The sequence below is a fragment of the Microcebus murinus genome, chromosome 10, assembly GCF_040939455.1.
Source record: "Microcebus murinus isolate Inina chromosome 10, M.murinus_Inina_mat1.0, whole genome shotgun sequence".
NCBI classification, from domain to species: domain Eukaryota; kingdom Metazoa; phylum Chordata; class Mammalia; order Primates; family Cheirogaleidae; genus Microcebus; species Microcebus murinus.
In genome coordinates, this window is record NC_134113.1 from 6,548,445 (window position 1) to 6,570,683 (window position 22,239).

Consider the following 22,239-nt stretch of genomic DNA (forward strand, 5'->3'; position numbering starts at 1 on the left):
CCCGAGTTGCTGGGACTACAGGCATGCGCCACCGTGCCCGGCTAATTTTTTCTATGTATTTTTAGTTGGCCAATTAATTTCTTTCTATTTACAGTAGAGATGGGGTCTCACTCTCGCTCAGGCTGGTCTTGAACTCCTGACCTTGAGCCATCCTCCCACCTCAGCCTCCCAGAGTGCTAGAATTACAAATGTGAGCCACGGCGCCCAGCCTTTTCCCACTTTTTTGGCACCAAAAGTAGGCTGGCTATATACACTGTTCTGCACCTTAGCAATATATCCTTGAATTTTTCCCATATTTGTCCAAAAAAAAAAAAAACTCCACAAAATCCTCCTCATTCTTTTTTATATTTGTGTAGTTTTCTACTGTGTGAATATCCCACAGTTCTAATTATCCATCCCTCTATAGAAGAAATATTGAGATGTTGCCCAGTTTTGCTTGAGAATGTTCCAATGAATAGCATGGTCAGAGACTGCCATAGGATAGCTTGCCAGAGGTGGGATAGTTAGAGCAAAGGCTAAGCACATTTGTATTTTTGCAGGTCTTTCCACGTCACCAGATTGTCCCATTTTGCATCCCGCCTGCATTGGACAAGCCTCCCTCCATCCCTGTGGCCTTGACAGCTGAGGAGGGTATCCAACTTTTGAATGTGTGCCAATTTGATAGGTAAGAAATTGCATCTTAGGGTGCTTATCATTAGAATTCTTTTTATAAATTGGCTTAATCATCTTTTTATATATTTAAGGATAGTTTATATTTTTAATATCCTTTCTCCACTTTTTCCTGATTTCTTAAAACTGTTAAATATTAGACAGATGAGTTCTTTCTCTGTGACATGAATTGTATATTTTTTTCCCAGCTGAGGATGAATTGTGTCATTACATTTTGGGGTGGATGGTTATATAGCAATAGATTACTGGAACAGCCTTAGCACATGAAAGGAGCTTGGAAAATTCTTTGTTAAATGAATTAATGAATGAAAGAAGAAATGATGCACAAACCTAAGAAAACCAGTTTACCTCAAAAATTGTACTTTTCTTTTTAATTCCTTAGAGTACTCATGAAAGTATTAGGTTTTGGTCTGAAACTCTTGGTTATTTTTTTTTTTTTGAGACAGAGTCTCACTTTGTTGCCCAGGCTAGAGTGAGTGCCGTGGCGTCAGCCTAGCTCACAGCAACCTCAAACTCCTGGGCTCAAGCAATCCTCCTGCCTCAGCCTCCCAAGTAGCTGGGACTACAGGCATGTGCCACCATGCCCAGCTAATTTTTTCTATATATGTATTAGTTGGCCATTTAATTTCTTTCTATTTATAGTAGAGACGGGGTCTCGTTCTTGCTCAGGCTGGTTTCGAACTCCTGACCTCAAGCAATCCACCCGCCTCAGCCTCCCAGAGTGCTAGGATTACAGGCGTGAGCCACCGCGCCCGGCCTAAAACTCTTGGTTATTGACGCGCTCGCTCATGGCCGAAGAATGACCAGACACGCCAAGTTAGGCAAGCACGAAAATGAGGTTTATTGAGGAGAGAAAGATAGGATTATAGGGAAAGAGCAAGATAATAGGTTTACAGAGCACGATACTTACACTTTAGATGATGACTGGACCCATTGTGGCAACAGAGCAGGCAAGGGCCAAGAGAAAGTGAGCTTGGCTGTGGTCTGTGTCCTATTTTATAGTGTCCAGATAGGGACCTCCCTTGTGGTTCAGAGGTCAGTATGGAACCACTTTGATTAGACAGAAGTCACATGACCTGAGCCTTAACTATGCATGTGGGTTCTTTCCAGACTTTATGGTACCCATGAGGCTTGGTCTGTGGGCCAGCGTTCTCTGAATTCTTTTGTGGCTGGTGCACCAAGTTCTGACTGGCAGATTCATAGGATGTTCCCTCCTCCCCCAGGGGTGGAAAGTCAGGGTTGGGTAGGACCGAGATGGAGCAACAGCACCCACTTTTGTCTCTGGGAGACCCGGAATCCCTCACTATCTACCTAACAAGTGCTTTAGCAGGGTTCTGGGCCTCTTCTCTCCAGTTTTGTGGTGCGTTCTCCTCAGACAGTCTGGGTCAGTCTCTGTGGAGGAAGTTGCTGGTAACTCATTTTCTATCCCCTTGTGGGTTACTCAGTTTAGCACAGAGAAGACTGTTAGACAAGTCGCTGCTCTCTACACAAATGTATCCCTGGTCACAGGGGCTCTAACAAAGGGTGACCCATGTTGGCCCAGCCTCGGGGCACATCTAAGCCCTCACCCCTGCAGACTTGGCTCTGAGCAAGAGCCCTGCGTGGCGGACGGGGTGAGTGACAGCATGCTCCCGAGCCTTCACAGCCAAGCATGTCCTCTTTGCTGTGGCACAGAATCACGAATGCTAGTGGTCAGTTAGGGGACACAGGGTACAGCCAGAGCGAGCTGAGATGGTGACCAGCTGGCAGTGGCCCAGCCTGACGTGACCAGGGGTGGTGAACAAGGTGCTCTCACCAGCCCAAGGCTGCAGAGGAGGACTGGAACGTTGGGAGGTGGAGGATGGACAGAAATGCTGGGTCTCTGTGGTGTACCTGGTCCTGGCACAGGTGGCTTCAGAATAAAGCCAGAATGAATGTTACATTCCTGGGTGCCTTGGCAGACTCTCTGGAGCTGATGTCCAGGGGCTGGTAAGCAGTCTTTGGCACTACACCACACCTAAGAGCTCACTTGCCATGGCTCTTGGCCAAGTTGGCTGCCAGCACACTCCAAGAATCTTAGTGTCCTAAGACACAGTGGCCTTAAGCACCCTCTGCGAGGCCAGCTGCTTCCTCCCTCCCTCCCTCCCCACCTTCCCTGGGGCAGGGCCTGACCTATTTCCTAGGAGCCCTGAGAGGACGGATGTGGTGGGGAGAAAGGACACTGCTCTGTATTTCTTCTCAACAAGCAAAAAAGTCAAATAAATGGCAAGCTCTTTCTGAGAATGCCCACAGCATCCCTTCTTCCTTTGTCGAGGGACGCTGGGTTTGTATTTCATTTAAATTAGACCTTTAAAAGTCAAAGAGTTCACCTAAGCCAGGCGTCCTCAAACCCGTGGGCCACATGCGGGTGTTTTTGCCCGTTTGTTTTTTTAACTTCAAAATAAGATATGCGCAGTGTGCATAGGAATTTGTTCATAGTTTTTTTTTAAGCTATAGTCCAGCCCTCTAACGGTCTGAGGGACAGTGAACTGGCCCCCTGTTTAAAATATTTGAGGACCCCTGACCTAAGCCAACAGATCTTGGCTCAATGAAATCAACTCCTCTCCCAAACACCCTTCTTTTGCATTTGCATGATATTCAAAATGTGTGACCACCCATCGGGTTAGGGCCCTGCTGTGGTCCATCTTGGCCCTTCAGCTGCTGGGAAATCTGAAGGGAGTCCCTGGGGAGAGGCCCTTTACATCCGCTGTGGGAACCCTGAATGTTTCAGCAACTGGTTCCGCCCAGTGACTTAGACCAGTCACACCGTCAGTGTGGACTCCACTGACCTTCCATTGCCTGGGGTTAGAATTTTCTCTTTATCCCAGAATGTCTAACAGGGGGGGATCCTGTGTTGTTCATCGGTCCCCAAACCCTTATGTTTTCAGATTCTTTAAAGAATCATTTCCTGTGCAGGCAGTTTTTGTGAGGCCATGTGCTGGGAGCTGGAACAGAGAGACACGTCAAGGGTCATGTTGTTGGCGGATCCATGATGACAACAGGGAAAAGAGGGCCCAGATGAGAAAGATTCAGGAGGTAGCACAGGCAAGATTTGGGTTGGCTGAGGAGAGTGAAGAGTCTGGAAGGTGAGAGCACCAGGACACTGGTGTGTGCTGTCCTGGTGGGACAAGGGAGGAATTGGTTAGGAGGCTAACAGTAAAGTTCGTTGAGCTGTCGGTTGCAAAGAGCTGCTCTTGGAAGCCTCACTTGGAAATAGTGAGTGTACCTCCAGAATTATAGTAACAGCACCGAGAGTGGAGCCCCTTCTTTGTTTCCAGAAACTGTTGAGTACACAGTGATAGAACAGCAGTGATAGAAACTAATGTATACATTGCTCAATCTTTTTCTGTGTAATTAGATTAGATTAGATAATTGTTATTGATTGATCTTCAAGTGCATTCTTTGTTTTATCATCTCCAGTCTGCTTATGGGAACTCTTTGACTTTTAAGGGCCTAATTTAAATAAAGTACAAACGCAGTGTCCCTGGACACAAGAGCTACAAGAGAGGCTGTGGGCATTCTCAGAAAGAGCTTGCCATTTATTTGGCTTTTTTGTTTGTTGAGAAGAAACATAGAAGAAACAAACCACTCAATGAATTTTTATTTTATTTTATTTTATTTTATATTTATTTTATTTCAAGACAGGGTCTTCCTCTGTTGCCCTACACTGGAGTGCGGTGACACATCTATAGCTCACTGCAGCTTTGAACTCCTGGGCTCAAGCGATTCTCCTGCCTCAAGTAACCAGGACTACAGGCATAAGCCAACATGCCTGGGTAATTTTTTAAAAATTATTTTTATAGAGACATGGTCTTATTATATTGCCCAGGCTGGTCTGGGCAATATAATAACTCCTGGGCTCAAGTGATCTTCCTGCCTTGGCCTCCCAGAGTGCTGGGATTACAGGTGTGAGCCACCACTGCTGGCCCCATTCAATGAATTTTAAGTCTCAGATATTGTACTTTTCAGTTTTAGAATTTCTATTTGGTTCCCCTTTATCACTTCAATTTCTCTGCTAAGATTTCTTATCTATTTACTCACTGTTAGTGTGTTTTCTTTTATGTCCCTGAACAAAGTTATAATAGCTACTTTAAAGATCTTTGCTAATTCCAACATCTGGGTTCTCTTGAGGTCAGTTTCCATTGATTTCTTTCATCATCCAGAAGACCACCAGGATGGCTAAATGGTAGAAAGGAGAGCTTTATTAGCAATATCAGTTTGCAAACCAGGAAGAGATAGTCTCCAGCATGTGCCATAGGTGCTCTCTCTCTGATGAGGGAAAGGGCAGGATGGGGTTTATGGCTCACAGTGCCTGTATCACACAATAGAGCCATACATACTCAGCAGGTTTGGGGGAAAAGCTATACGTATTTATCAGGGGAGCCAAGTGCATGCGCAATGAGTACACATATATGTAACATACATCCCAGGTTCACTTTGACCCAGGTTTTAGCATTAAAATGAGGTGTATCACCTTTGGAATCTTCTGATAACTATTGCTCTTGGTTAAATAAATGACCCTTGTTTTATAATGGCTTGTGATTCCATCTGAACAAATGTTTTAAGCCTTTGATATTTGACAAACTTTCCAAAACCCAAATTCTAAACCCAGCCTTTTTAACTGTTTATATATTAGGGCCACTGAAAGCCTAAGAGAGACATATTTAGGTTTATTTTGTTATGTTAAAACTGTACAGGAAGCATTGCCAAATATGAAATGGTGTTTTACTTTCATTGGATTATATTTGTATAAATATGTTATTAATATATGTTCCAATACTATAAAATATTGATATGTCTTGGTGCATGTTATCAGTAATAATTATGGTTATTATTGTCATATGCCACAAAAATAACCAACTTTATTTGTCAGTTGGCTCTTTAACCATGACTAGTCTAAGAGTTTTTGTTTTACTTGATTCATCTTGGAAAGTGTTTTTTTTTAACTGGCTAAGTCCAAAGTTTGCTTCTTCGAGGAAAATCATGGAAAGGACTGACAAGTTCTCTTGAATACAGGCTTTTGATAACTTAGGAGATTATATATCACTGGACCAAAACAAAACAAACTTCCAGGACCTTAATTAGAAAGCTGATAAATCCATGAGTATGGCTAACTCAACCTCAAACAGCATAAAAATTAATTACATGGGACTGAACTAAATTTGTTATGATTTTTATTTAAAACATTACTGATTCTCTTGCTTTGTTTTCCAGGGTCATGATAAGTTTTGTTTTTTTTTGAGACAGAGTCTCACTCTGTTGCCCAGGCTAGAGTGCCGTGGCCTCATCACAGCTCACAGCAACCTCAAACTCCTGGGCTCAAGTGATCCTCCTGCCTCAGCCTCCTGAGTAGCTGGGACTACAGGCATGTGCCACCATGCCTGGCTAATTTTTTCTATATATTTTTTAGTTGGCCAATTGATTTCTTTGTATTTTTAGTAGAGACAGGGTCTCGCTCTTGCTCAGGATTACAGGCGTGAGCCACGACTCCGGGCCATGATAAGTTTTAAGTAAATAACAAGTTTGCCTGATATCTCCAGGATTTAAAACTATTGAGTCCCGGGCTGGGCTCGGTGGCTCACGCCTGTAATCCTAGCACTCCGGGAGGCCGAGGTGGGCAGATTGCTCGAGGTCAGGAGTTCGAAACCAGCCTGAGCAAGAGCGAGACCCCGTCTCTACTATAAATAGAAAGAAATTAATTGACCAACTAACATATATAGAAAAAATTAGTCAGGCATGGTGGCACATGCCTGTAGTCCCAGTTACTCGGGAGGCTGAGGCAGCAGGATCGCTTGAGCCCAGAAGATTGAGGTTGCTGTGAGCTAGGCTGACACCAGGGCACTCACTCTAGCCAGGGCAACAGAGCAAGACTCTGTCTCAAAAAAAATAAATAAAATAAAAAATAAAACTATTGAGTCCCCTGTTGCTGGGACTGCAAGCATCTTCACTCTATGCCCAGGGACTATCGAGAAAGAGGGTACGTGTGAGATTGTAAGGGCCCATTTCCGAGGAATGTAATTAGTTTAGATCCTCTAAATCCAGGAGGGGCACACATAAGCCTAAACAAATACTGAGAAGCTTTGTCTTTTTGGTCCATGTGGTACAGATATTCATCCAAATCATAAACATTTCCTGCTTCCCATAGACTTAGAGCTTCCTTAGAGCATAATTGTTCTCAGTTATGGGGTTATACAAAAGGAGATATAACAAGTAATTTATCAGCCACCTTACTATAAATTATTACAGATACTAAATATTGTGACACAATAAAAGTCCTTAGCTTGAATGGTTAACAATGCTTATGTTTGCTACAAGTCTACCACTAAACCCAAGAATACAGTAGCTCAACACTTATAGATAAATTAATTTTGTAGTCTTGCCTTTGACATTTTGGTTTTTATTCTAATGTTGCCTAGAAAGTTTTAAAGGGTTGTTGAGTGCCTGTCTATCTCTAGTCCCATCTGGCTTAAAACATTTAATTGGCTGCAAGCCCTTTTGGCTATTCAGTCCTCTTGGCCATAAGGGTCCCATTGAGGGCCTGGATAGATCTGCGGCAGGCAGCCACATCACCCTGGCAGCTGATGGGACAAAATAAGATCTTGGCCAAAAGGGGGGAATTGTAAACTAAAATAAAATCTTAAGGCTTCGCCCCCCCCTAACCGGCTGACTAAATGGACCCCTCCCCCTTCCTGGCCAAGGGGATACCCTAAAACTAAATTGTCTGCCAGGAGGAGGGAGGTCAGACATGCCTCATCACGCCTCCTCCCTTCTTGGAGACATCCTTTGTAATTCATTAATAGGCCTAAGGATATGCAAGACAAACCTTCAGGTCTTCAGTTTACATTTACATAACAGATATGTCCAGTGGCTTGTCTCTGATTAACTGAGTTCTTTTAAAACACTCCTAGCCTTTAGACAAAAGCTTCATGTCTTTAACCAATTACAAGTCAAAGAGTCTTTAAACCCACCTATAACCTATAAGTCCCTCCTCCCCTTGAGATGACCCACTTTTGGGGGCCAAACCAATGTATGGCTTCTATGCATTGATTTATGACTTCACCTGTAACCCCTGCCTCCCTGAAATGTATGAAACCAAATGGTAACCCAACCACAGCAATTCCACTTGCTCAAAACTTCTTGAGTGTGGCTCCAGGTCATGGTCCTAAAATTTCGCTCAGAATAAACCTCTTTTATTTATTTTGTGGAGTTTGGCTTCTTTTCTGTTGACAAATGTATTGCTGTGTAACCATCATCACTATTCCAAACCTTCGTGATCATCCTCAATAAAAACTTTGTCCCTATTAAACATTTACTGCCCATTTCCCCACCCTCCAGCCCCTGGTAACCTTAAATCTCCTTTCTGTACCTATAAATTTGCCTACTCTAAGGACATTACAGGAATCATGCAGTTTGTCCTTTTGTGTCTGGCTTAATTCCCTTAATGTGTATTCAAGGTCCATTCATGTTGTATATCAAAATTTCACTCCTTTTTAAGGCTGAATAATATCCCATGGCATGAATAGACCACATTTTCTTTGACCATTCATCTGTTGGTGGACACAGGTTGTTTCCACCCTTTGGGTATTGTGAATGCTACTGCTATGAACACTGGTAAGTGTCTGTTTGAATCCCTGCTTTCCATTCTTTTGGATGTATACCTATGTCAATGGAAAAGAATAGAATATTTTAGATAAGGAGGAGACAAGCCAGGGCATATATATTTTTTGTGTAAATTGAGGGCCTGCAGATTTGTCTTGCATACCCCTAGGCCTGTTAATGGGTTACACAGGATGTCCCCAAGAAGGGAGGGGGCATGATGAGGCATGTCTGACCTTCCTTCTCCTGGCAGGTAATTCAGTTTTAGGGTATCCCCTTGGACAGGAGGGGGTCCATTCAGTCAGCAGTGGGCCGGGAGCCTTAAGATTTTATTTTAGTTCACACCTAGAAGTGCAAAATTACTGGATTGTATGATAGTTCTGTATTTAACCTTTTGAGAAACTACCAAACTGTTGTCTGCAGTGGCTGCACTGTTTTACCTTCCTACCAGCAATGCCCAAGGGTTCCAATTTCTCCACAGCCCCAACAACGCTTATTTTTCATATTTTTGATTATGTTGATGCCCAACCAGGTTCATATGCCCGCTGCCCAAGAGGAAGCCAATGCGCTGAGTCAGCAAGGTTTTCAAGGCAGAGAAAGAATCTTTTTTTCTGAAGAGCGCTAAGCAGGGAGATAGGAGAAATTTCTCAAATCCACCTCCCTGAGAATTTGGGAGACAGGTTTTTTTAAGGACAGTTTGGTAGGCGAAGGATTAGGCAATTAGGTTTGTTAAGTAGGGCAAAATGATAGGGATGTTGAAATCATCTTCTTGTGTTGTTTCAGTTCCTGGAGTAACAGTTTCAGTTGAGTCAGTCTCTTGGTATGGGCTGCTGGTCCACTGGGTGGGTCAACCAGTCCACTGGAATGCTAGGCCTGGAAGATATCTGAAAAACTACCTTTAGGTTTCAAAAAGGTGATGTTGGCCTGGCGTGGTGGCTCACGCCTGTAATCCTAGCACTCTGGGAGGCAGAGGCGGGCGGTTTGCTCGAGGTCAGGAGTTTGAAACCAGCCTGAGCAAGAGCGAGACCCTGTCTCTACTATAAATAGAAAGAAATTAATTGGCCAACTAATATATATAGAAAAAATTAGCCGGGCATGGTGGCGCATGCCTGTAGTCCCAACTACTCGGGAGGCTGAGGCAGTAGGATCGCTTGAGCCCAGGAGTTTGAGGTTGCTGTGAGCTAGGCTGACGCCACGGCACTCACTCTAGCCTGGGCAACAGAGTGAGACTCTGTCTCAAAAAAAAAAAAGGTGATGTTATCTATGGAGAAAGTCAAGAATCTTTATGACCACCAGCTGTGTGTCTCCCAAGTGCCAATTACAGCAGGGCAGTTGCTAATTATTATCATTATTTCTGGCTAGGCTTGCGCATTATTTTTAGCTAGGCCCTTTTTACAGTTCTCTTGCCTTGCACCCATTATTGAAGGGTGGTTTCAGGTATGGCCATCCTATTAGGTGTAAAGTAGTATAGACTTTCATTTCTGGAATGACTAAAGCTGTTGAGCACCTTTTCATATGCTGATTGGCCATTTGTGTATGTCAAGTCCTTTGACCATTTAAAAATTGGGTTGTTTGGCTTTTTTGTTGAGTTTTAAGAGTTCTTTTTATATTCTGGGTATTAATCCCTTATCAGATGTATAAATTGCAAATGTTTTCTCCTGTTCAGTAGGCTGTCTAGTATTCTTTGATGCCCAAAAGTTCTTGATTTCCATGAAGTCTAATTTACCTATTGTTTCCTGTATTCTTGAGCTTTTGGTGTCATGTCCACAACACAGCCCCAATAATCTGCCTCCAGGTGCGCCGGTGGCCCAGGGGCAGACGGGATGGGGCTAACCTGAGCGGGTAGTGGAGGGTGCGCCCCTGGGACCAGAGTGGGGGCGCGATGGGCACGCTTGCTTGCACGGGACTCAGCGGGAACTGAGTGAGAAAAGGGTGCGTTCTCACGCCTAGTGCCAGGTTCGCTGAGGGCGGGAACCCAGAAAGTATGTACAGGACTGAACGCGTTAATGGAAAACTTAGCTAATCATAAGACTTGTGAAACAGTAGCCCCAGGAGTCTGGAGAGTCTGGAGGTTGTAAATCCAACTCTGACAGCAGGGAGTTGTGGTGACACCCATCACTGTTAGAAAAATTCACCCTCCCCAAACTTCCATCCAAACCTCCCAGCAAACCCACCGCTCTCCCCTTCCTGGGGTCTCCGCCCCTCTGCAGCCCGATGCCCAAATAAACAGCATTTTGGTACCCCGAGGCTTCGTGCGCCCGTCCCCGCCCGACCTCACACTAGAAGCAGGAAAGTTGCGTGGCCCCTGGCCGGAGGCGGGTCTCCCAGATTGTTAGGAATGTGGTGAAGAAAGCAGTCCCACGCTGCCAGTTGTCTGGGCGAGGCCAAACCTTTGCTCCCGATCGGAGGGGCGCCCGGCGCAGTCGCAATCGGCGCTGCGGGGGCGTCTCGCCTTTCACCCTAACCGACCCGGCAGTGGCATCCCCAGGCCGGGGCGCCCCCCGCGGTCTTGCCCTCCCCGGCTGGCTGGGGGTGTCGTCCAGACACGGAGGAAGAGGAGCCAGGGGCTCTTAGGGCAGTAAAGTCTGCAGCCGGAGGGCCAGCCAGGTGTGGCGAGGCCGCGGACACTTAGGCAGAGTGATCGGGCCGAGGTTATTTCCCCTGCGCCCCGCCCAGGGCATTTTGGGGAACGCGAGCTCCGTGTGCGAGGGGCGCGGCGGGAGGAAGCGGGCGGCGTCTGCTCGCACTCCCGCCTTGGGGGGAGCCGAGGAGACCCCGAGAGCGGCGCAGGCGCGGGGACCTCGGGCGCGGGCAGGACTGGGGCGCCCCCTGCCCGCGCCCCCGCAGCCCCCGCGGCCCGGCTTCCCCCCGCAGAGCGGGGACCTCGCCCTGAGTCTGCCCGCGTCCTTCCCACCGCAGGCTCGCCCTTAGCCCGAAGACGAAGGTCGTCTCCTTCCCGTGGCGCAAGTGGAGAGGACCCCTCGGTGGGGTCTTCCTAACGTGTGGTTCGAGGGCCACTTCGGGGGCAAGACTCTAAGCGACACCTGCCCTCGCCGCCTTCGGAAGTCTGGGGAGCCCTTGCTTGGCCACGGAAACGTTAGACCTGGCGCTTTGAAACCGGCCTTCCACCTGTACAGGAAACAGAATGGTCTTTACAAATTAATTTCATGGGTGACTTGATTCTTTGGAGCCTCTGCTTCTTAAACCACCTGGAAGACCCTCGGGGTCAACTCTGAGAACCGGGTTCGGGAATGGCAGGGATCAGGATGGGTCAGTTTGTCTTCTTTTGGATAATGCCACCAAGGGCATCCTGGGTTGCTGGTTATGCTAGGACTGTGTCCATGTTGACAGATTAAAGGTCATCGAGCGGCCAGGCGCGTGGCTCATGCCTGTAATCCTAGCACTCCGGGAGGCGGAGGTGGGCGGATTGCTCGAGGTCAGGAGTTCGGAACCAGCCTGAGCAAGAGCGAGATCCCGTCTCTACTATAAATAAAAAGAAATTAATTGGCCAACTAATATATATAGAAAAAATTAGCCGGGCATGGTGGCGCATGCCTGTAGTCCCAGCTACTCCGGAGGCTGAGGCAGGAGGATTGCTTGAGCCCAGGAGTTTGAGGTTGCTGTGAGCTAGGCTGACGCCACAGCACTCACTCTAGCCTGGGCAACAAAGCGAGACTCTGTCTCAATAAATAAATAAATAAATAAAGTTCATCAGAGTAAGTAGAGCAGAAAGAAACTTCGGGATGTGACCCATTTAGTGAGAAGACTCATCACTTAGAAGAGCATACTCATTTGTTGATTGATAAAGGGCTAGACAGAAATAGATTTTACATTCTTTCTTGATCTCATAACATTTATTCTTCAGAAGTTCCAACCTAAACCCTTTCTATTAAATTTAGAACAGTACTTCTTGTTCCTTTTGGAAATGGAGGACAATTTCCCTTTAACTTCTACATGGTAAATTTTCTAATAGTTGAAGATAATTATTAATTAAATCTGTGTCAGTTATCTTTTCTCCAGGTTAAATAATAACAATCTTTAGCCTACCTTTATATAACCATGAAATTATTATGTAAACAATTTCCTCTCTCTGTGTAGTTCCTTTAATTTAGTATTCTTCTTCAAACATAAAACAGAATACAATAGTATATAATGATTATATTATATAATAACAAAAGTATTCACAAAGAATATGTAACATAAGCATCACAAATGTCATCTCCATATATTCATATCCTTAGGGTGGGAGGTCGGCTCATATTGAAGGAATTCACAGCTCTAAGTTTTGAACTAACTATATGTGAAAATATCCAGCCCCCCTGTCCCCCCCACTCCACCCCCACCTTCATCTTGAAAACAGATTGGATGTTGGTAACAGAGCTCCGTCTATCTTCAGGCTAACCAACTTCTTCAGTTGATATAAAACTTTGGTTTCCTACCTTGGGATTTTACTAGGACAGCAAAGCAAATACTGTGAGCTCTACCCAAAGGGGTCTTAGACTCTTATGCTTTAGGTACATAGTTGTAGAGTCACTGAAGTTTGTTATACCGAACAAACCAAAAAAAATTATGTCCTCATCTGTCCAGCACATTCTGGTGGGTTTTAGTTCATTACTGATTCGTGGCAGGGCACACCCCAATCAGTCTCTGAATCGGCCTTCCTGTGCCTCTTGGCGTCTGCTGTCAGGACAGTTTCAAAGAAAAACATCTGTGCATCTGCCTGTTACCTGAGAAAGTTTCCTCAGTTGAGCGTCCTTAAAAGCAAACATGAAAAATAAAAAAACACCAAGGCATTTAACTGCCCCATCTAGTTAGCTAGTTATCTTTTTGTCTAGTTAGCTCATTTGCACTGAAGGACTAAAACCGCCCCATCTAGAGAAGCAGGCCATCCAGGTGTGGTGGCACGAGCCTGGAGTCTCCGCTACTTGGGAGGCTGAGGCAAAAGAGCTCCAGGCTACAGTGAGCTATTATTGTGCCACTGCATTCCAGCCTGGGCAACAGAGCTATACCTGTTTTCCAGGAAGGCTTCCCAGGATCTCAAAATCTGTGAGCCTCCCTGTGTCTTGAAAGACAAGACAAGGCAAACATGGCCCACAGATGGGAGCCAGAGACAATGACTGCACTTTGCCCAGAGAAGTGCCTCAGTGATTATAAACAACCTGTTTATTAGAGATGGGCTTCCTGCTCTCTCCTGTCTGTCTACATTTAAGTTCCCCATAACTAACCAAAGAAATATTGAGTCACTATACCTCTTTTGTTTTACCTTTGTTAATTGACAACTACTTCTTAGAACTTAGAAAATAGCCCCTAAAAGACTTTGTACCTGTTTGTTCACCTAGATAGATTAGTAGCCCCTTGAGAGGACTTTTGACCCTAACCCACTCCCTGTATCCCCTAGCAACTGTGTTCCCTGATATGCAAATATGCTACCCTGAGGACTGGTAATTGATGTCCGTGATTATAAAAACCTGTATGAATCTAAGTATTTTGCTGGTGGTTGTGGAGATCCGCCAGACCCCTAGGAACCTCCCGCTATGTTTTATCTAATCTTTATATATATATATATGAAAAACTATAAACTATACCTTAATTTCTGTGCATTCTTTTATTTCTCTCTGTTGCCTATCAATTTCTTTATCCTCTGTGGCGACCCTTAGGGACCTGGCTCCGTGGAGAGAAGTAGCTAATCTCCTCTCGGGCCTGCCTCAACTACTCTCACCCTACAAGTGACCCTTAGCATGTGACATGTCCACACTCCTGCTGGTAGCACTCAAGACCTGTGGGATCCTCTCGTGCTATTCCTCTCTTACTAACCACTATGCAGTTTGACAGGATTTGTGTTTTGGGGTGTTTCGTTTCCATCTTCAATGAGGCCTGAGGAGCGCCAGCCTCCTTCCCTCCTAAGGGCCCTGCTGGTCCCCCGCTCCCTGGCCCAGCTCCATGTGTCTTCAGGTTCGGCTGCTGGGGAGGCCGTCCCTTTCCATCCACAGATGCCCATAGCACCTGACATTTCCTGGTGACACATCTCTCTGCTGTTTGTCTCTTCCATTAAACCAGCAGTTGCGAAGCATTTTGACCTTATGACCCTTTTGTGTTTGAAAAAATTAAAGACCCCAAAGAGCTTTGGTTTACATGCATTACATCTATTGATATTAAAGCTGAGAAATTAAAATAATATGCATTAACGCATTTGAAAATAACAATAACAAGCATATTACATATTAACATATAGCATGGTTTTATGAGAAATAACTATTTTCCAAACAAAAATCATGTAGTGACAGTGGCATTGTTTTACATTTTTATACATCTCTGTTTTAATTTTTTTTTTTTTTTTTTTTAGGCACGAGGTCTTACTATGTTGCCTAGGCTGGTCTTAAATTCATGCCTTCAAGCAATCCTCCTGCCTTAGCCTCCCAAAGTGCTGGGATTACAGGCGTGAGCCACCATGCTTGGCTTACATTTTTATAAATCTCTTTAATGTTTGATTCTAGAGACACAAGTTGATAAGACTTATTATGTGTCAGTACCTTTGCTTGTAGATTTTTTAAAAATTATGATGAAATATACATATGATAAAATTTACTAATTTAACTGGTTTTGAGTATACAGTTTAGTGGCATTAAGCACATTCACATTGTTGTGCACCATCACCACCATCCATCTCCAGAGCTTTTTCATCTTCCCAAACTGAAACTCTGTCCCCATTAAACACTAATACCCCACCCCCCGCCCCTCCTTTGCATGTTGTCATGTCCAAATAATAGAGGTGGTAAAAGAAAACTGTTTCTCTACTTACAGCAGTTACGACACCCTCACACGTGTAGGGTTTTTCCTCACGAGCCAGTTCTCCAACTCTCTGGATACCAGCTGGGTGTTCTGCAATTCAATTCTGACACCAGCTACGTGGAGTTAGCACAGACCCCACAGGTTAGGGCTCAGTCCCACAAGACTGCCCCTACTGCAGACACGAGCCAACTGTTGAGTGCCTGGGTACCCACACGTCTGTCTGACTTGGCTGGAAATAGGGGGTTCCCACAGCCCCTTCCTGGGTTCAATAATTTGCTATAATGGCTCACAGAACTCAGGTGAGCATTTTCTGTACGTTTCTCAGTTTATTATAAAGTGTACGAATGAGCAGCCAGATGAAGAAGTACTAGGGTCAGGTCCTGAAGGGTCCAAGTACAGGGGCTGCTGTCCCTGTGGAGTTAGGATGTGTCACGCTCATGGCACATGCATGGATTTGCCGACCCAGAAGCTCTCTGAACCCTACAGAGATTTTTATGGGGGTTTCATCACATAGGCTGGATGGGTTATTAACTCAATCTCCAGCTCCTTGTGTCTCTCCAGAGGATGTGGTGGGGAGGGCTGAAAGTCTCTAACTTCTAATCACAGCTCGGTCTTTCTGGTGCCCAAACCCCAAAAGTTACCCAGGAGCCTATCAAGAGTCATCTCATTAGGAAAAAAGATGCTCCTATCACCTGAGAAATTCCAAGGGATTTAGGAAACTCTGTACCCATTAAACAATAACTCTGTGTAAGACACTCATGTCACCCCCATTACTCAGGAAATTCCAAGGGATTTAGGCGCTCTGTGAAAGATGATCCCTATCCTCTCTATGCGATAATTACTTCTTCTCCTTAATGTGGATTTTTCAAATACCTACTGTTGGCATCACCAAAGGCAAACATTTTGAATGCCTTCTGTATGAAGCTGGCACACAAGTGCAGGCACACTCCCAGTCCTCAGGGAGCTCACAGTTTTAGCTAGATGAAAACGTAAGATGAGATGCAATATATATGAAAGTGTGCATTCATTCACAAAATATGGCTCTGTGTTTCACTGATTGCAAGATGCATATTTTTTGCATGTTAAAACCTCTTAAGTTGGGATGAATTTTACTATCAATGAATATCATAGTTTAATCATCAGAGTTTTTTCTTTCTTAGTGGAACACTAATGGTGTATCTCACATGTAGGGGACTACAGCATGGGTCAGGTATCGTTCAAAGTGCTGGGAATACAGCCATGATCAAAACAGGTGAATAGAACAGTGAATTGCATGCAGCAGGCACTCACTAAATATTTGTTCCTTCCTTCCTTTTAAAAACTGGCAAATAGGCCGGGCGAGGTGGCTCACACCTGTAATCCTAGCTCTTGGGAGGCCGAGGCGGGGGGATTGTTCAAGGTCAGGAGTTCAAAACCAGCCTGAGCAAGAGCGAGACCCCGTCTCTACTATAAATAGAAAGAAATTAATTGGCCAACTGATATATATATAAAAAAAATATTAGCCGGGCATGGTGGCGCATGCCTGTAGTCCCAGCTACTTGGGAGGCTGAGGCAGAAGGATCACTCGAGCCCAGGAGTTTGAGGTTGCTGTGAGCTAGGCTGACGCCACGGCACTCACTCTAGCCTGGACAACAAAGCGAGACTCTGTCTCAAAAAAACTGGCAAATATTGGCCAGATGCAGTGGCTTATGCCTGTAATCCTGACACTCTAGGAGGCTGAGGCAGGTGGATTGTTTGAGCTTAGGAGTTTGAGACCAGCCTGAACAAGAGCGAGACCCCATCTCTACTAAAAAATAGAAAGAAATTAATTGTCCAATTAAAAATATATAGAAAAAATTAGCTGGGCATGGTGGTGCATGCCTGTAGTCCCAGCTACTAGGGAGGCTGAGGCAGGAGAATCGCTTGAGCCCAGGAGTTTGAGGTTGCTGTGAGCTAGGCTGACACCACAGCACTCTAGCCTGGGCAACAGAGTGAGACTTTGTCTCAAAAACAACAACAACAGCCAAACCTGGCAAACATGCACCTTAAGGACTTTGCACATAGCTATTCCCTCCACTGGCAACTCAGAGGGCACCGAAGGCATTAGAGATCTTGAATGCCAATGGAACAAGGTGTTCGATATCTTCTGTTGAAAAGTAATGATAGCTTTTATTTGATTAGAACTTCACAGTTTACACAGCATTTCTACATACATAGTTTAACAAATATTAACCAAGTGAGTAAATATTCTCATCGGATCACAGCATTCTTTGAGACGGGCTAGCAGAACTGCATTGTCATCTGCTGGGAGGAAGGCCCAAGAAGGTAAAGGACTTCTCCAAGGTCACCTAGCTCTTCAAGGGCAGACCCAGGATGATAATCCAGGTCTCTGAGTCTTGTCACGGATACACCCACCGTCCAGCTCCTTCGAAGCGTCTGTGTGAAGGGGTGTCTCCTGGGTCTGACTAGTAAACATGCAAGACATCTTAGCTTTCCTTCCCTTCTTAATTGAGGGTTCATTCAAAGATACTATCCAACTTTGACCAGAGTAGAAGAAAGTTCAAAGGTAAAAGCTACTCTCTTTGGAGTTTTAAGATGGGAGGCTTTCACACTGTTTATTCATAAAGTAAATATTATCCCTCAGTGGTAACTGATTTTTACAGAGAGGGAAATGGGGTCGAAGAGAGTGACACCAAGAAAGATTCAGATGGCATCTGGGAGCCGAATATCCAGCCAGGTTCTGCGAGGTTCTCAGTGTTTGAAAACATTTCACTGATAAAATTTCGCCTACTCCACTAAATATTAATTGGAGGTTGAAAGTGAAAGTGAACAATGTATTTTGGCCCTTTGAAGTGTGCATTAGTCTTGTTTTGAATTGACCAAATTCCTTAGTGCCCAGGGATGCCCAAGATGCCCTTGATACCCTAGATTTGGAGCCAAATGACCTGGGCTCTGATTTTGCCTCTGCTACTGTTTAGCTGTATATTTTTGGGAAAAAAATAACTTAGTACCTCTAAGGCTTATACTATTTGCAGGGCGAGAGTAGTTGAGGCAGGCCTGTGAGGAGATTAGCTACTTCTCTCCACGGAGCCAGGTCCCTAAGATAGGGGTCGCCACAGAGGATAAAGAAATTGATAGGCAACAGAGAGAAATAAAAGAATACACAGAGATTAAGGTATAGTTTATAGTTTTTTATATATATATAAAGATCAGATAAAACACAGAGGGAGGTTCCTAGGGGTCTGGCGGATCTCCACAACCACCAGCAAAATGCTTAGATTCATACAGGTTTTTATAATCACGGACATCAATTACCAGTCCTCAGGGTAGCATATTTGCATATCAGGGAACACAGTTGCTAGGGGATACAGGTAGTGGGTTAGGGTCAAAAGTCCTCTCAAGGGGCTACTAATCTATCTAGGTGAACAAACAGGTACAAAGTCTTTTAGGGGCTATTTTCTAAGTTCTAAGAAGTAGTTGTCAATTAACAAAGGTAAAACAAAAGAGGTATAGTGACTCTATATTTCTTTGATTAGTTATGGTGGACTTAAAGGTAGACAGACAGGAGAGAGCAGGAAGCCCATCTCTAATAAACAGGTTGTTTATAATCACTGGGGCACATCGCTGGGCAAAGTGCAGTCATTGTCTCTGGCTCCCATCCTATGGGCCATGTTTGCCTTGTCTTGTCTTTCAAGACACAGGGAGGCTCACAGATTTTGAGATACTTGGAAGACTTCCTGGAAAACATCTCTACCGGAGATTTGAGAGCTCTCCCATGATAGCAGCCTCTCATAAGTGAACCGTTGAGTCCACACATTCCTTCAGAGCAAAACCCTGCAAACTCCTGTTTCTGTCTTTAACCCAATAATATTGGGTTATACAATAAAATAATAGTCTTATGAGCCACATCTCATTAATTCCTCAATCATATTTTCCCAGCAACTATTAATTTATAAATTGGGAATACTTTCATGCTGTCCACATGATAGAATGACTTTGGGAATCAAATGAGATACCAGACTGCAAGTGCTCTGCGAATTAGCAAAGCCAGGCAGGAGGGGAGCTGAGACTGTGGGCTCTGGCTGCCAGTCTGTGTTCCAGCCATAACCACCACTTAGCTCTGCATGCCTTTGGCAGAATGTACTCTTTTCCGATTCAGCAGTACATTGGGGTCATTGTGGGGGCTCAGTGAGATGTTGTGGTGTGTGTATGGCCAGGATTCTTTAGATTGCAAGTCAGAAACCAAATTCAGGCTGGGCGAGGTGGCTCACACCTGTAATCCTAGCACTCTGGGAGGCTGAAGCAGGAGGATCGCTTGAGTTCAGGAGTTCGAGACCAGCCTGAACAAGAGCGAGACCCTGTCTCTACTAAAAATAGAAAAAATTAGCTTAGGTGAGGTGGCGAGCACCTCTAGTCCCAGCTACTTGGAAGGCTGAGGCGAGAGAATCACTTCCCAGGAATTTGAGGTTGCTGTGAGCTAGGCTGACGCCACAGCACTCTAGCCCAGGTGACAGAGCGAGACTCTATTTCAAAACAAAACAAAACAAAACAAAAACAAATTCAGACCAGCAAGACAAAGGGGTGTGTGTGTGTGTATTTATTGGATGGTATATTGGGGACATGCAGTGGTGAACTTTTGGGGCATAGCTGGAACCAGGGGCTCCTTGTGTTATGGATTCATTCTGCCCCACAGCTGGTGGCTGCCTCCATGCAGTTAGGCAAGATGGCTCTAGTAGCCCCAACTCCATATTCTCCCAGATTAGCACCCTATCCATGAAGCCTGGGAAGGAAATGGAGAACTCTGGCTGGCTGTTCTCTATCGCATGCCTGCCCTGGGAGCAGGCTCGGGGACTGACAGACATCAGGACCGTACAGAATGGGGACTGAGTTCCCTGAAGGAAACAGAAGGAGATGAGAAGTCCCTCCTAGCAGCAGAAACCAGCTCCCAGGCTACCCCAGTGTGACAAACCTGAGCACGGTGCCAGGCACCTGCTTAGCAAGCAAAAAAAGTATTACCACATTACTATTGCCTTTAGCAGCTTCTTCTTTGTAATATTATTATTGTGTAAACAATTGTTTCACAAAAATCCCAAATGTTATAATTCTACTACCCTAACAGATCCGCTGTTTTTATTTCTTCTTGTGCCTTCAGGATACCCTTGGTTTTCCCTCTCCTTAAAAGACAGAGAGACGGGGATTGCCAGACAGCTGTGTAGCATCCTAGGAAGGTAAAACTCGGGGCTGAGCTGGGGCTCGGTTCACCTTCCTGAGCGCTTTTCGCTGCTGCTTCATGTTGCACACGTGTAACCTGTTAGTTTCCCGGGGAAGGGCTTGGCCTCCCAGGCTGGGGGAAGATGAAGGGCTATCAGTAGTTCCCACGCTGGGAGAGAGGCTGGTCTGGCCAGAACAGGCCCCAGGGGCATGGGGGGGGGGGGAGATGGGAGACACCCCAGAGCATCTGGAGGTAGGAGACAGAGAGTCTGAATTCTCCACCTCCTGAGGGCGCAGCTGGGACCCATTCCACAGTGGAGACGTCTGAGCTGGGCCTTGGAGGATGTGTGGAGCCTAAACGCAGGGGCGAGGAGAGAGGATGCCCTGGGGAGCGGAACAGAAGGAGCAGAGGCGGGAGGGCAGGAACACACAAGACTGAGTTTGGGAATAGGGGCCGACTCGGGTGGCTGTAGTGGCCCTGGAGGGGACAAGGGAGGGACTGGCGGGGTGATGGTCCTATCAGGGGAGGCCGAGTGAGGAGCTCACTCTGCATTTGGTGAGCTGGGCATGATTCATTAGCTGCAGATGACAGAGGCCAACTTAACCTAGCCTAAGTCCCAGAGGGGAGTGCGTGGACTTGTAACCAAGAAGGGTGGGTTTCGTGCCTTTAGGACTTGTAGTCTGTCTGCCAGTCACTTCATACCGTCCTCACAGAGGCTATGGGCTCACTCACAGGTGGTTTCCAGTTAGAGCAAAGTCGGTCTTCTCTCTCCTGTCCAGTCTGACCCCCACACCCCAGGAAGAGTCCTGGCTGTCTTGGCTTGGATACCTCCCCCTCACCCGACCCCCACCCCAGCCAGTCTCCGTGGTCAGGGGTAGTAAGCTCCGGGGCTTGGTCTAACTCGGGTCAGGTGTCTTTGGGCAGAATCCTCAGCCGTAAATGGGGATTGGGGTGGGAACGGGTGGGTGTGTCAGACAGAGAAGGCTGTTGTAAGGACGTGAGCCCTGGGAGCTGCCACCCCAAGCTCTGTCTGCTCTGGGGAGCTACCGGGTATTTGTAAACAGAGGAGGGGCAAGATCGCAATTGCACTTAGGAGGATTCATCCAAATGAACCACCAGAGACCAGTTAGGAAGCTAGGAAGCTTCTGCGGTATTCCAGAGCAAGGTAAGGCAGACCCGAGTTGCAGGAGGGGTGGCAGGAGAACGGGAAGAAGAACCCATAGGATGTCGCTGAGAATGTAGCGGTGGAGACAGCTGACGAGATGCAGGAGGCAGAGAGAGGAGAGTCAGAGAAGTTCTAGGTTTTCCGACAAGGAAGAAGGCTGGTGTTGTTGGTGGAAATTGGCCAGGCAGGGGCTGGGCGCCAGACAGAACCCGGCACTCAGGGGTGGACGTGAGAGAGGGAGGCTGGGCTGGTCCCCCACGCTTGGAGAGCCGCGGTTACAATGTCTGTTCAAGCACTCAGCAGGACTCGGGTAGGACAGGGGATGCCCTGTAACCTTTAAAACGTGCAATCTTTCTAATGTGTGCCAGACTGCAGACTGCAGACCTGAGTCTGAAGTGCACAGTGGGCGCCTCAGAGCTGCCTTCTTGCCCTTTCTTTGTGGCTTCCTTCCTGCTTGTCCCTGCTCATCTCGGGAATGTTTTCTCTTTTCTTTTTATGCTTTCCTTTACCTTTCGCTTCTTCCTCAGACTTTCTCCATCTTTCTGACTCTCCTAGAGTGGATCTGTTTCTCTTTTTTTTTTTTTTCTTTTTTTGAGACAGGGTCTCGCTCTGTCACCCAGGATGGAGTACTGTGGTGTCATCATAGCTCACTGCAGCCTCAAACTCCTGGGCTCAAGTGATCCTCCTGCCTCAACCTCCTGAGTAGCTAGGATACAGGTGTGCACCACCATGCCCAGCTAATTTTTAATTTTTTTGTAGATTTGGGGGTCTCTCTCTGTTGCCCAGGCTGGTCTTGAACTCCTAGCCTCAA

The 22,239-nt window shown here is 45.9% G+C and overlaps 1 long non-coding RNA gene across 1 annotated transcript in view; it reads left to right on the plus strand.

The window, feature by feature from the left end:
* LOC105858574 (uncharacterized) overlaps nt 1-22,239 on the plus strand; it is a 41,995-nt gene that overhangs the window by 821 nt on the left and 18,935 nt on the right. The window contains exon 2 of the long non-coding RNA XR_001148171.3: nt 540-664. This is a non-coding gene — a long non-coding RNA (uncharacterized LOC105858574). The remainder of the gene's footprint in view (nt 1-539; nt 665-22,239) is intronic.